This window comes from Octodon degus, unplaced genomic scaffold (genome assembly GCF_000260255.1).
Source record: "Octodon degus isolate 3935 unplaced genomic scaffold, OctDeg1.0 scaffold00004, whole genome shotgun sequence".
In the NCBI taxonomy this organism is placed as follows: Eukaryota; Metazoa; Chordata; class Mammalia; order Rodentia; family Octodontidae; genus Octodon; species Octodon degus.
Window position 1 is genome coordinate 25,195,135 of NW_004524580.1, and position 11,409 is coordinate 25,206,543.

At 41.8% G+C, this 11,409-nt stretch overlaps 1 protein-coding gene across 1 annotated transcript in view; it reads left to right on the forward strand.

Moving 5' to 3' along the window:
* The first annotated feature begins 1,609 nt into the window (after positions 1–1,609).
* Nedd1 (neural precursor cell expressed, developmentally down-regulated 1) overlaps positions 1,610–11,409 on the forward strand; it is a 71,268-nt gene continuing 61,468 nt past the window's right edge. The window contains exon 1 of the mRNA XM_004623806.3: positions 1,610–1,633. The gene's annotated coding sequence lies outside the window, so the exon portion shown is untranslated. The remainder of the gene's footprint in view (positions 1,634–11,409) is intronic.

Below are 11,409 nucleotides of genomic sequence, written 5' to 3' on the forward strand. Positions count from 1 at the left end.
TCCTGCCTGGAAAGCACAAAATCCTGAGTTCCAGCCCCAGTACCAAAAAAAGACCTTCAATTTGATAAGACCCACCTGTGCTGGTGGGGGGTACTCTGCTTTACTTATGAGTTGACTTTAAATAGTAGTCTCATCTAAAAAATACCTTTGCAACAATGTCTAGATGATGTCTGGCCAAATATCTTCATGCCATGGCCTAGCCAAGTTAACACAGAAAAAATCATCACAATGGCATCATCTATTCTAGCAATATTTGCTTGACATTTTGTTTACCATTGTTCAGAAAGTTTTGTATCCCTTTAAGAATAAAGTTTATCTCATAAAATGCTAATAGCAATGCGGATGTGTTATTCTGTAGTAATATATAAATTTTGTACCCAAAGTATGTACGTGACATGGATATAAACTAAAGGTTTTCATTTATTTCCCTGTAGGATGCCAACAAGATTCATATCTAATCTATCAATCTTCTAACACTTTAAAAATATTCTTTTAATAAATCTTAGCAACTTGCAGTTTCACCCTTAATGAGTTGTATAAAATCTTTGACCCATGCTCATTTTGTATTTTTGAAAATATTACATTCCTTGCTTTTGAAGAATGACAATGATTACTTAATATATGACATGTTACATACTTTAATCTTGCTATAGGGAACTGGCATATATGCCCACCTCGCTGTCTTCGTCGGTCCTTTTGGCATGGCTCCTGGATCTCAGACACCCAGGCAGTTCGCCATGACTGCCTCTCTTCCATTCACCCTGTTCTCTCTGGGGCTCGTGTCGCCCAGTTCTGGGTCTTCCTACATGCTCTGTCTTCACTCCGCCTCCTCGTATCCTCCGGGCTGCTCTCTGCAAAGTGTCCTCAGACCGCGCACTCTCTCAGGTCTGCCGCGCACCTAGCCATAGAATTTTTATTTCAAAAGCAACATTTTTTAATTTCTATTGACTTGATATTAAATATGCCTGTTCTTTTCTCATAGTGTCTATTATTTTGTTTATATTACTCAGATTTTTAAACACACTTATTTTTCTTTCTCTGTCATTTTTCTATTATGCAGCATATTGACATATTGATCCTGCTATTCCTTGCGTCTGATCAATCTGGTTTATGCTGGATATTCCTCTCTCTCTCGCTCTCGCTCTCTCGCCGCCTCGCTGTCTCTCTGTCTCTGTCTCTCTCTCTCTGTGTGTTTTAATTTGGACTGCCATTTTGAATAGGGTTGTATCAGACTCTCATTTCTGTAAATCCTGAGTGGCCTGGGCTAAGGTTGGGTCTTTCCAGAGGGGATTTTGCATTTTCTAGGAGTCTCTCCCTGGGAGCAATTATTCTGGCAATTTCTCAGTGTCGGGGTATCAGAGCCTGCAAGTAAAGGGCAGGGCCATGGAAACAAATTCTCAAAGGAGACTTCGCTTCTTTTTAACCTGTGCTAATGAGCAGTTGTCTTCGAATCTAGTATTTTATGAAAGATGAAATCTGTAGTAGTTCTTTATTATTGCTGTATAAATCATCACAAAATGTTTGGCTTCAAACAAAACAAATTTGAGGGAAGGGAAGGGAAACTAGAAAGGGAAAGGAGAGAGGGAGAGAGGAAGAAAAGATAGTTGGAAGGTGACCCATGGAGGAAAACAAAGTAAGTTTATTGTTTCAAATTCTATAGTCAGATGTCCAAAAATTTGTCTCTTTGAGCTAAAACCAAGGTGTCTAGAGGCCTGGTTGCTTCCAGAGACTCTGAGGTGAATCCATTCCTCTCCAGCACTGGAGAACACCCTGCTCCTTGGTGGCTCTGTCACTGGTGTTAGGGTGAAGCCCCACCTCTGGTGAGTCCCACTGCACCAGGCTCAGCCCAGGTCTGGAGAGCCGGTCAGGCAAAGGCTGGTAGAGGCAGGAAAGGAGCTTTGATGTCTGCATGGCTGCACAGAGACGGGCGGAGTTCTAGTGACCTAAGACCTGTCTTCAGGAGTGCTCATGGCAATCCAGGGTTATGTAAGAAAAGAGGGGAAAGTCAAGAATGGGGGTATTCTCAATGTGGCTGTGGTTTGGTGATCTCTACGTGCGGAGCTTTGTTGGCATCAGGCAGGTCGCTGTCGCTTGGGTAGTGGCTTTGGTTCTTTGGTATAGTATTAGTCATGATTTTATTTTATTTATTTATTTATTTTGCGGAACCGGGGATTGAACTCAGGTCCTTGCACTTGCCAGGGAAGCGCTTATTCCACTGAGCCATCTCCCCAGCCCCAGTTCTTTGGTATAAAATGCCCTGTAATCTGACATGTTTCTGGGATGCACAGTGACTACAGGGATAACGGTACAAGGAAACTCAGAAGGAGAATAAAGTTCAAAAGGTGAAATGGAGTCAGAGAAACAGAATGGAGTTGGATCAAAGACTGGGGCCACTCCCAGCAGCACCCTTCCCTCCTCAAAGCCAGCAGTGCTGAGTTCGTTCTTTCTCACATCAGATTACTCGGACCTTTGTTGTCTTCCTCTTCCACTTTCAAGTGGACCTTTGTGAAGACATTGGGACCGCAGGAGTAATCCAGGAGACACTTGCTATTATCTGGTCACCAAATTGGTGACCTTTGCTCCACTCTGCCCTGTGTGGTGACACAGTCATCGGCTCTAGGGATTAGGACACGGGTATAACTGCGGAGCCATGATCCCGCCTTGCCCCCAGCCTTTTGGGGGTCTCCGATGTGTGTAAGGGTCTCACTGTGACATGCAAGCCCTTGCTGTCCCAGGCCTCGAGAGGTCAAAACCAAAACTTCATCCCATCCAGAGAGCTGCAGGACTGGCCCATATTCTTTTTTCCTTGGAGTTCTTTTCTTTCTTTCACTGGGGATGTCTTGTTCTTTTTAAAAAACAATCTCAGCTGTAATTTAAAGGCATACTTGGGCTGGGGATATAACTCAGTGGCGTAAGAGCCTGCCTGGCAAGTGCAAGGTCCTGAGTTCGATCATCAGTACCAATAAATAAATGAAGGTATACTTATTATACTTACCTGGAATTTCTAGGAGTTTGTAATGTGAAAACTTGGACTTGTGTAGCTAATGGTATGGCCAGGTAAATATATCTCAGTTATGATTATATTTGTGCAACATATATAAATAGAAGCCCCTAAAGCATATCAGATCTCTGCAATATCCATAGCTTTTCTCATGGCCTGCGTGAAGATTGTACTACTTCAGCGCTGGATGCTGTACTATCTCCTCCTCTCCAGCTCTTAAGCTGACATGGGATAAGTCAAGCTATGATTTTTTTTTCTTCTCACCAAAACATATTCTGCCCTAAATTAACACACTTTCATAAGGGAGGCTAGACTGTACTACAGGACCCTCAGATTCCTTGGGTTCTGCACAGGAATTAGGCTGCTGGAGGACAGGTGACCTCTGGCTATGGCTGGTCTCCTTCCTTTTTTTTCCCCACCATTGAGAGAGGGCTCATGCAGGTGGCCCTCCTCCAACTTCCACTGTTGAGGTGACACCAGTCCTTTGACCTGATCCACTCATGGCCGCCTCACAGATCTGAGTTGCATATACCAGTAGCAAGTCTGGCTTCAGCAGGAGGACCTTGGAAAGAGTCCCATGTGTGTCCTGGACGTGGGCCAGAGGCAGAGAATTCCCGGGTTCTAGGTACCTGAGTGTAAAGGAATGTGGGCACTGATGAGCTTAGTCCTGTGGACCTTGTCCTATGGGGAAGGGACTGGCCAAAATATGTATCTCTTCCTGGCTCTCATGGTGATCCTAAACTCAGCTGCCAAGATATTTGCACTTCTACTTGTAGTATAAGTTGCAATTGTCCCAATTGCTTTTCATCTGGGATATTGTCATAGCTTTCTAACCTGGTGTGCGGGTCAGCAGATGTCACATTTAGTCATCATGTCAGAGAAACTGGTTCTAAATTCTAGATCTACTATTTATTACTTGCAGAACTCTTTGGGAAACTCCATTTGTCCAGAAAAGCTGCTTTGAAATTCCTGCCTCACAGAAGTCTTGAAAAATAGATGTGTATTATTGCTTTAGGTTGCTAAGCCGTTACATCTTGGAGTAATCTGTTATGCAGAACTAGATAACTAATACATATCTCACCACCCACTCCCGCTTTTCAAATCATGGTATAATATCCACTGTGCCAGAGAGACTTTCTCAAACCTAACAGGACATAAAAACAATGGTAGAAGTAAGTAACTAGACACATTTTCAAGACTTTCTACTTGTTTTCTTTTATTAGTTCATCAAAGTCTAAGCATAAGATTTCAATGTGAGGTAAGGATTACAGAAGTGATAAAACTGACCAAACAGCACGTGTCCTATGAAGTCCCTCTAGTGCTGTTGGCTTTTCTCAGGACACCAATAAAGATTGTATGACTCAAGGGACGGACGCAGTACCGTGTCCTCCTCTCCAAACCTGAAGCCATTGTGAATGTTTGGGTGTGTCCCTGGGAGTCCTTGTGTGAAAATCTCGTCTCCAAAATGATGATAGTAATATCATAAGGGGTGACCTTTGGATGGCAGTTGGGTCATGGGGGCTCTGCCCTTAGGAATAGATTAATACATTCATGGATTAGTAAGCTGTGGAAGGAGTGGTTTTATTAGCTTTGCAGAGGCTGTCAAGTGGCTCTGTTTTTCCACATGATGCCTTGTATTGTGATAATGATCAAGAAAAGTTTCTTTGAGCTCTCGGACTTCCCAGATCCCAGAACCATGAGCTAAATAAACCTCTATTCTTGATGAACTCCTCAATGAATGATATTTGGTTTTGGTAACAACAACAACAACAACCAGAGCAAAGACACCCATCTTATCAAACAGTAATGTCGTTATAACATTTTAGAGGACAATCTGTAGGTAAGTGTGCGTGTGTGTGTGTGTGTGTGTGAGTGTGTGTGCGCGAGCGCACATGCATATATTCATATCTGTTTATCCTTTAGGTTAGGAGGAGATTTTGCAGTATTTTTAAGATTTGATGCATACCTCACATCCATAAAATTGCACAAATCCTACAAGTGCAGCTCAGTGGATTTCCTTAAATGGAATCCACCTAGTAAACAGCACTGGGATAAAGTAACAGACTTTCACCAGCACCCAAGAAGCCCTCTCTGATCTAGACTTTTGAAGGGGGAAGGAAATATATCAAACAACATTCTTTCTGTTTCAGGGCTCTGTTTACTGCATACTCTCTTAAGTCATGAGTCATCCTGAGACCATTATTAATCAGCCTTCAAAAGTAGCTCCTGAGACAAAGGTTCCCGAGTTGAAATCAGTGATGAAAGGCTGAGAGCAAACCAGAGAAATTGGAAGGAAAGAAAGATCCATTAGGTCACCAGGTGAAGGATTATTTTTTCTGATCCAGTTCCTAGGTTTTTCTCCAGTTCATGAGTTCAGCTGTTTTTATTCAAAATCAAGCCAAACACATAAACAAACCTAATGCATGCTTTCTTCCCGGAGTAGACGCAGTAGACGGGAAGCCCGCACAGAACCGTGGAGACACTGCAACCCTGTAATGCTGCTTCAAAGCCTGTGGCATGATATTAGAAATGAGGCGAGATGGAGGAGCTATTATTTTGTGTTTAGAAAACACAGGAAAGCTATCTGACCCAAGGGCGAGCCAGCCTGGATACAGGCATACAAAGCGGTCCTCATCACGGTATGGGAGAGCAGGACTGCCCTGCTTAAGCCTCCTTGAGTGCTGATATCAATTAGTAACTAGAAGAAATGCAGAAAGTCACTAGTGGGGCAGAATCTTCCTTTAATCTTTCGAAATGCTTCCTCACAGTTCAAACAAAATGAGCAAAAGTTAGCGTCAGCCTGGAGTAGGCAAAGAACTCAGGTTGGGACCTCATGAATCACCTATTTGATGTTGTTTTTCCTTAAAGTTTGAAAGGGTGAAGGCAGCCTCAATCACGACCTTCACATTGCAGCTTTCACTAGTCTGTTTTATGACTTTACTAAAGAACTTGAAAGCTTCTGTGTTTTCAAAACTAACAGTTTTTAAGGGCAGACCCCATAGTTCTGTTTTGTTTTTTCGCATCCATGACATCTATCACAAATCATGGCACATGGTAAATATTTAATAAATACTTGTCATCTGAAAGAATGGCTGTGTGGAACTTCATCTGAAAGTGATGAGACACTATTAATATGTGTCCAGGAGAGGAACGACATGGTCAGACTAGTCGTGGAGGAAGATGTACCTGCCCGTGGTGGACAGCGTAGGTCAGAAAGGGACAGCCCTGGAAATGAGAAGATTCCCCGGAAGATACAAGCAACCTACATAATAGAATAAATGCTTGCCTGACCTTAAGGAGGGCATCTGTTAGAGGAGGAAGTGATCTGGTGGCTGATGTAGGGACAGGGATAGAATGTTCCTAACTCTTGGGACTCTAGCTTGGTCATCACATGGGTGACAGGTCAACTGGTTGAGATGCAGGGTACAGTAAGGTGCAGGAGGAAGAACAAATTTAGTGTCAGAAACAATGTTTGCTGTAACCCTTTGGGCAGAAAGTGTTTTCAAGATGCCTGATTTACAATCGGTAGAGTAGCGGTGGTTATTAAAGTCATAGGTTTTAGTGTTTTTTTTTTTTTTTTTTCCCATAAAAAGGAAACATGAAAGTTCTAAGTGCAGAGGACAGAACAAGGAGGACAGGAGATGTTTAGGGGGTCAAGTAGAGGACAAGAAGCCTACAACACACTAAGCAGCACTGCCTTCCAAATTGCTCTGATATTCCCTGTAGGACATCTAAGCTCGCAGCTGGCCAAGGTCAGGGACCTGAACACGCCTGCTTCCAGATGAGCCCAGATTCTTTCCTCAGCAGGAGGAGCCGTAGTGTTCCCAGGCCCAGTCCTACTTATTTTCTTACTGCCAAAAACAATGCTACCCCACCCTACATACATACACAACTTAGGGGAGGAAAGGTTTATTTTGACTCACAGTTATACTTTTTGGTTGGCTGGCAGAAACAAAAGGGCCGGGGAGATTGCTCAGCGGCCTAAGTGCCTGCTTTGGCGAGTGTAGGAGCTGGAGTTCCCGCCCCTGGCATGCTGAGCATGCAACCAAGTCTTGGCGTGGTCATGCACACCTGTAATCCCAGCACGGGGAGGCTGAAAACAGGACAATCACTGCTAGTCCAGGTTCTGTAGTGAGACCATGTACCAAATACATAAAATGAAAAAAAAAAAAAGAAAGAAAGAAAGAAAGACAGAAAGAAAGAAAGAAAGAAAGAAAGAAAGAAAGAAAGAAAGAAAGAAAGAAAGAGAAAGAAAAAAAGGAAAAAGAAACAGCCTGGTGGAAGGGTCTCCCGTGGGGAAGACACTCTCCACACAGCAGCCAGACAGCCGAAAGTGAAGGGAAGAGCTGAGGATGGAAACCATTCCCATGTTCATAGCAGAAAAATTCTTGATAGCTAAATTTGGAAGGAGCCTGGCTATGTATCAGCAGAAGAACAAAGAAAAGTGGCATTTACACACAGTATAGCTGCACTTTATCATAAAGCAAGATAAACTTGAGTCATTTGCAGGAAAGTAGGTGCACCTCGAGACCGTAATGTTCAGTGGAGTATTCACATACACAGGCTAAGTATCACATGGTTTCTCCTACAGGAAAAACACAATGTATAAATAATGAGCAAAATAAGACATCTAATGGGATGGAAATCTAGGGGAACATCTTCCAGGTATGGTAGATGGTGGGCAAAGACTTGTTTTTAAATGTTTTCATTACCCATTCAGGAAAAATACTATTTACAGTGTTCTATCATTATTTTTTTTAATTCTCAAAATAAATTCCCCAATGTCAGTGATGACAGGATAAAAATTCGCATTTACATAGGGTAGGTGACATGTGTATAAACTGTAGTATCCTACACATAATAAGCTTTTAGGAGCTAGCTAGTCCTTTTGTCACCCCACATTTTGCTTTTTTTAATGTGCTTTGGGAGATGATGTGGATTTATTCTATCATAGTTGTTCCCAGACAAGGCATTCTTAAAGCTCCGATTTTGCATTTGCCTTAAACTTGGATAAGGTAAGAACTCTGTATTTTAAGGGCAAATTTGAGTTCTGAAAACAGTGCAGTTTGTCACTGAGAGTAAAGATTAATGAAAAAGGTAACAGTGATTATTGCATTATTAATGTTTTATATTGAGTACTTGTCAAGGTATTAATATTTTGCATATGATAGCTTAAATATATTTTCAAAGTTAATTCGACCTGTTCTCTTACTTTTTTAACACACCTGGTAGAACAATCAAAATTACTACCTGCGCCGCTCATTTCATATAACTATTGTGCGGTGCTAGTATAATACAGTGCCACTTGCTTATGTAAGAAGTTATATAAAAAGAATATCTGGAAAGTATACTAAAATGAAGGGCTCTTAACTACTTATTCTTAAAAAAGAATGAGGCATGGAATAGATGCGTAGTAAGATAATATTTGTTATCAGTGTATATGGAACAGACTTGGAGAGCACTCTGCAGAACTGTTCTTATGTATATGAATACTCCTGGAGGATGCATAAGAAATTATGCGAAGTTACTGTCCTAGAAAAAAATTGTGACTCACTATTGAAGGAGGGCAAAGCTTTGTTTATAAATATTTTCATTACCCATTCAGGAAAACTACTATTTACAATGTTTCATTATTTTTTTAAATTCTCAAAATAAATTCCCCAATATCAGTGATGACAGGATAAAAATTCACATTTACATAGGGTAGGTGTCATGTGTATAAACTGTAGTATGCTGCACATAATAAGCTGTGGAGCTACTTAGTCCTTTTGTCACCCCACATTTTGCTTTTTTAAAATAGTACAGGGTCTACAGGGTCTCACTACACAGATCTGACTCATAGTGATCCTCTGTTTTCAGCCTCCCAAGTGCTGGGATTACAGGCGCACACCACCATGCCCAGTCTTGTCACCCCACATTTTGGCTAAGTGTGTCACAGTGGAAACTCTCCCCATGTTTCAGGGATACCTACCGTAAGTGTCATGGGTATCTTACAACTTTAAAGGTGTCAAACGTAAATAGGCTGAGCCTTCACTGATCTTGTGACATGCCCTAGAAGTTAGTTATTTCCCCCAATAAATCCCAGAAACTTGTTTGCATATCTCTTTTATCAGAGTAAAAGGCAGTTTGCATAATGCATACCTTCTAGTGAGCACAATATCTTAGGCTGTCTGCAAACTTTATTACTTTTTTAAAGACTAAAGTAAACTTTCCCAGTTATTACATCCTTTGCACTACAACCTTCCCTCTCCTCTCAGCCTCTTGATTCTTTAGCCGTTCAAGCTCTCTCTTTTATTTCTGTATCAGAAGCTCTGTGTGCCTCCCTAACCTCTTTGTCTTCTTCAATCACCCCTTCTCACTTTCGTGAAGTTTGTTGATTGATTGTTTCTCACTGGATATGTCTGGCTTTCTGGCCCTTTGTCTAAATTTAATACAGTAGAGCCACCCTTCAGAAAACACACAGTGCTCAATCAATTTCATTTGCTCATAAAATATCTTTTGTTTTTTGAAACAAAAGTCTCTTGACTCTGATTCCTTATTTCCATTCCCATGGCTTCTGCCTGAGCCCAGCCTCTCTTCATCTTGTCTGGAATATGTCAATTAGCTCTTAACCAGTCTGCATGCTTTCAGAGTCCCACTGGCAATCTATTTTCCACTTTATTGGCAAATTTAAAAACATAGTCTAAAAAAGAAAAAAAAAAAAGCCAGATTCATGCATGCATGCATGCATGCGTTCATTAGACATTCATTAAACATGTCTTTCATGACAGGAATCATGTTCAGAGATGGGGACACAAAGATTCATTTTTTTCATAAATAGGCACTATGTTTCTGGAGTCTAAAGTTCAGTGCAGGAGGTCAAGGAGCAGACGCATGATCTACAGCCCAGGACAGTGGGCCTCTGCTGCTGTACCCTTGCCCAGCAGGGAGGAGAGGTCCTCAGATCCTGGCTGCTTTGTCCAGCTGGGCAGAGCCAGGCGTGAGACAAGTAGGTAGAGGCAGGAGAAAAGGCCAGGCTGCCAAGGGTGGTATGTGGAGCGGTGTTTGGCAAGGTGTTGGCCTGCTGGTCAAAAGACACTTGGAGAAGTCTGCATGAGGAGGTGGTGGGAAGCCTAGCAGCCATGCAAAGGAGTTGGGATTTCACTAAAGACACAAGAAAAGCAGTCATGTGCTATGTGTTCAGATTCACATCTTATGAAGAGGAATCTAGAGGGTAGGAGGTTTTCATCCTGAACCTGGAAAGAAAAGTAGGAGGACACTATGCCAACCATTCAGCCAGTAGAGAATTATGCAGATGAGCTAAGAACGGTGGCAAGGAGTAGAAGTGGACAGAGTTGGGAGACACTTGGCAATAAACTTGATGAGATTGCTGGATTATCTACGTGGAAGTTTGTGAGAAGGAAAACATTCAGAGTTGATGGGCAAATTTCTGATTTGAGCCCTTGAGATGCCAGGAGGAGCTATGGCAGGGGAATGTTTTGGCCCAGAAGAAGCGAAGGCAGTTGGGTGTTTGGCCTGCACTCTCAAGGGAGAGATGCGGGCAGGCGATAGTCTTTATCATTTGCTCAATCAGCAAGTGGGTATTGAGTACCCACTGGCTGGCAGACACTCTTCAAAGCTCTGGGGTATTGTGGAAACAAACAGAATAAACTACCTGTCCTTATGGCTCTTTCATTCCAGTGAAGAAACCAAAGAAACCAAGCAACAAGTGAGCTCCTGTAGTGTCAGAGGTGCGTGTTCTGAGACAACATCAAGTGAGGAGACTGAGTGCGGTGGAGCAGGAGTGGTGTTTTAGATACAGCACTGCAGGGAAAAGCACCCTCCAACAGGTGATCCCTGAGTGCAAACCTGAGGATGTGTGGAGGAAGCCACAGGAAACAGCGAAGGGGAGAGTGCAAGTTACAGCCCTGCAGGCATCAGGCTCCCTGAGTGAGGGTGCTGGAAGCTGTAGGGGAGGTAAGCTGGGAGGAGGAAACAGGCGCTGATGTGTACCCAATGGGGCGCTCCACAGTGCCCAAAGACCTTCACAGTACACTTTTTTAATTTTTTATTTATTATTTATTTTATTTTAATTTTTTAATAGACTGCAAATTGAAAATAAATTATTTACAAACATAAATGAATATAACAATAAAAATTGTACAAAATAAAAATGAAGAAAGAATTTACAGATCAGTCATAATAGTTCACTGTGTCAAAACAAGAAACTTATATTCATATAATTAGAATTCTCAAAGTAGAAAGGAGTAGGCAATAAATATTTAAAGATTTAAAATTTCTGAATTAGTTCAACTTATAATACCGCATTTCCAAGAAAAATGAAACTTTTGCACAAGAAGTTTAAATAAAATCATACCAAGATACACAAAAATGAAATTGTCCAAAACTTATTGTAAAGAAAAAAATCA